Genomic DNA, 4,372 nt, shown 5'->3' with positions numbered 1-4,372 from the left:
TCACTATTGAATTATAAGATTCTTATCCCCATTTCCTTTCACCAGACCCGTCTAGACAAGATGAAAACCATTCAGTGGGGATTCTATCTTCTCCCTCACACTCTGAAACTAAATTCCCTCTTGAAAATGTGTAAGCCAGCCACTTTATCCTGTCCTTTATAGCCCAGCCTCCCCTCCATTTTAGGTAGCCAGTGTCTAAATTGCCCATCCTTATCAACCGTGTATACCAAGTGGATAGACTTGATCCTTGATGTGAAGATTCCTTCCCTCTCAGTTGATATTTTGAGCTACTACTTCCATAAGTATAGGTCAAGTTCATCAAATTGTAGCAATTTACACTTGCTTCCTTTATCAAATTTCCTTATCTTCCTCTAATTGAGCTCTGGTCACCAAGCCAGCCATCGAAGCTAGGTCAAATGGGTACTATCGTGCAAGTTTGGTCATTCTTGTGCATCTTCCCTTACTTCAAATCAGCTGGATACTTCACTCTCAGATCACGCTTTATCTGTTTCCCTATCTGTGAGCACTTAGATTATTTCCAGCTTCTCCCGAGTACACACAATTCAGCAGTGAATATCCATGGGCTCAGGAGTCCCCAAGTCTCCCCAAACTTCAGAACAACCAGCCCTTCCTCTTCTCTCTCTTATCTCGAGGTGGTCACCCCTATTTTACAGATTTTTAAAAAGGCTTAACACTAGTACTGAAATTCCATTCAAGATCTCTCAAAGTTAAGAGCCCACGCTCTTGCCACTATTTAAACTATATCCTCTCACTCAGATGATGGGGCACTTTGCTGAAATGTGAATCAGTCTGGATGAGTCACCTGTGACAAAAACTCAAAACCATAGTTTCAATAATGGAGAGGTTTTCTTTTTCTCGAGTGTATTAGTTAATGTCATAGGACTTACAGAATCCTAAAGTTGTAAGGTGTCAAGATTGACGCTCTGACTCTTGTGTTGCTCGAAAAGAACATCCCACATCTTTAAAGACACATCCCCAAAGTTGCTCAAATCACTGGACAAAATTCACTGACATTTAGCTGCAAAGGAGCCTGGAAAAGTAATATTTACATTCTATGTACCAATCGCCCGGGTACCCACTATGCAGAATTAACAAATTCTAATATTTTCCTTTGGAGTCCTGGTGTGGCGCTGTGAATTAATGCATCAGACTGCAAGGCTGTTTGAACTACAAGCTCAGTGGTTCAAGCTCACCAGTTGCTCCTTGGAAACCCTATGCGGGTCGCTATGGGTCGGAAACGACTCTACGGCACTTAACAACAACAACAAATATTTTCCTTTAGATTTTAAAAAGATAAATAAAATATTGACACAGATGGGATGCCTATTATAGCTGCTCACTAGTTCTATTCCTCTCCCGCCCTTTCCAGAGACAATTAATTTCTGAATGTATCTCCTTCCCATTGTTTCTATATTCTCTCTAAACAAACACTAGCCAACATAGCATTTTTTAAATCTGTATAAGGAGTCCTGGTGTGGCACTGTGAGTTAATGTGCTGGACTGAAGAGTTGGTTTGAACCGCAAGGTCGATGGTTCAAACTCACTAGCTGCTCCTAGGAAACCCTATATAAGGTCGCAATGAGTCGGAACCTACCCAATGGCACTTAATAACAAAAGTGCCATACAATTCATCTTCTAAGACAGTTTATTTCCATTCTTTTTTTAATAAAAGGTCTGTCCACATTCATGCTACAAATCAAGTTCATTTATTTTAACTGCTCAATTGTCTGATGTTTTATAACTAGATCACACTTTATCTGTTTCCCTATCTGTGAGCACTTAGATTATTTCCAGCTTCTCCCAAGTACACACAATTCAGCAGTGGACATCTTTGTACACTGTACACATGAATATGAGTTTCTCTAGGGACTTGTGTCTCTAACTTTATCAAGCATATGAATCACCTGAGAAAACTTGCTTACCACAGATAGATTCTGCATATCTGGGGGTGGAGTGTGAATCTGCATTTCTGACTCAGCCCCCTGATGAAGCCATATTACTGATCATGCTTTGGAAAATGTGATGATGAGTATATATCTAGAAGTGGGAGGCACAGAATGGGCATAGCTTCAACTTTCATAGACACCTTCAGATTGAGCCAATGTTTTATTCTCATGTGAATGTGTTTCCATGTCACCAATTGGTCTTGTCAGAGTTTTTTGCTTTTGACAATCTAATAAACATGAAACAATTGTTAAGTCACACTTCCTTATTTATCTGTGACAATAGTAATTTTTTTCTTTTTTTTAATTCAATCCTTCCTTTTTCTATTCATATACTTGTCTCATTTTTCTAATGCAGACATTCTTAGTGTGGTCCAAAAACACTGAGCCCCAAGATCCATTCAGAGGATGTGCAAAGGACTTCCTTTTCCAATGATCTATGTCTCTGAAAATACTGGATTTTCATCTACTTTAAAATATTTAGCAAAAGGTAAATGTCAAAGCAGATAAAATAATCTAGCTGTCTTCTAACAAACCAGATATTGAGGAGATTTGAAAAATATAACATAATGCAACTCTTCTCATATAACATTAACATGTAATGAACTTATTACTGATTTTGAACAAATTAATACTTTGAAATGTTCTGAATTTTAATTTCTCATACAGTAACTCTTAATAATTAATTCATTTTTTTAAAAAACTGGCAATATATGATGAAAAAAAAATTTTTTAATTAAAAAAAAAACAACCTATGGGGATTGGAGACAATACAAAATCTACAAAAATCCAGAATATTAATACTAAGATTTCAGAAGTGGACAATACATTGGAAGGGCAAAGGAGTAATTTAAATCAATGAGTAGATTTAAGTCAATAGAAACTCTTGAAAAAAAGCTTGAAGATGAATTTCTCAGTAATAGTAAGCTAGAAGAATAATCAGAAAGAAAAAAAGAATGAAAAAATTTGAAGACGGTCTAACATTCATTTGGGACACAGAAAAAGCAATACTTGGAGAGTAATTTTTAGCAATAAATACTATATTCAAAGAGAAGAACAAAAACCAACACATTAACACATGTCCAGCAATTAGAAAAAGACCAGAAAAGTAAGCCTATAGTCACCAGCAGAAAAGAAATAATAAAGATTAGAGCAGAAATAAATGCGTTAGAAAACAGAAAAACAATAGAAAGAATCAATAAGAAGTTGGTTGTTTGAAAGGATTAATAAAATTGACAAACCATTAGTAAATCTAACAACAGAAAATAAGAAGATGCAAACAAGCATAAGAAATTATATGGTGACATCACAACAGTCAATGGGGGGGAAAGGATAATAAAATACTGTAAAGAAAAAAAATACTATGAAGAATTGTATTCTAATACATTTGAAAATCTAGAAGAAATATACAAATTTTTAGAAAAACATGTCCTACCTAAACTAACACAGAGTGAAGTAGAAAACTTGAACAGAACAAAAGAAGAAATTGATCGGGTAATTTTAAACTCCCAACAGAAAAACTCTGGGTCCAGATGACTTTACTAGTGAATTCTACCAAGCATTCAGAGAACAGCTGATACCAATATTACTCAACCTATTCAAGAACATAGAAAAGGACGGAAAATTCTCTAATACATTTTATGAATCAAGCATAACCCCCATACAAAAACCAAGCAAAGATATCACTAAAAATGGAAATTATAGACCAATATTTCTCATGAACATAGATGTAAAAATTCTCAACAAACTCCTAGCCAATAGAATTCAACATCATATCAAAAATAATACATCATGACCAGGTAATCCTGTTTTTATTATGCAAAAATTTTGGAAGTAACTGGAGGTCTATTGAATTGGGAATCCAGGAAACAGCCAGTTTCTAGCTCTGGCTCAGCCTTTAATGTGTGGGATTCCCATGTCTGTGCTAAGCTTTCTCCTCCATGAAACAAGGGATTTTACAACCATCTCGGCTTTCCTTAAAAACCTATCATTTGCATATAGACATTAAACAAATGTAGCAGATAATAGATTAGATATAATACATGCACATACTTTACAATTCCAAATTATAAGAAACTGAATTTGCACCAGAGAAATAGTATTAGCTTAAAATTTTATGTGTGAAGGGGCTTCAAAAATTTCATGGAAAATTTCTATAATCTCTTTGGGGGCGGGTGTGTTCTGTTTAAGGTTAAGGTTTTAGAGTTAGGATTATGGCTAGGTCTATAGTCCAGGACTAGGGTTTTGTGTAGTGTTATAGGTTATGGTTAAGCCTAGGATTAGTGTTAATGGTAGGGGTAGGGAGATTGTTGTTGTTGTCAGGTGCCATCGAGTCGGAACCGACTCATAGCGACCCCATGCACAGCAGAATGAAAAAATGTCCGATCCTGGGCCAACCTCACTACCGC

At 35.9% G+C, this 4,372-nt stretch overlaps 1 pseudogene; it reads left to right on the top strand.

The window, feature by feature from the left end:
* The first annotated feature begins 3,755 nt into the window (after window positions 1-3,755).
* LOC102811476 overlaps window positions 3,756-4,372 on the top strand; it is a 14,616-nt pseudogene continuing 13,999 nt past the window's right edge.

The sequence above is a fragment of the Chrysochloris asiatica genome, unplaced genomic scaffold (assembly GCF_000296735.1).
Source record: "Chrysochloris asiatica unplaced genomic scaffold, ChrAsi1.0 scaffold00324, whole genome shotgun sequence".
Lineage (NCBI taxonomy): Eukaryota > Metazoa > Chordata > Mammalia > Afrosoricida > Chrysochloridae > Chrysochloris > Chrysochloris asiatica.
This window is presented reverse-complemented; position numbering and strand designations above follow the sequence as displayed.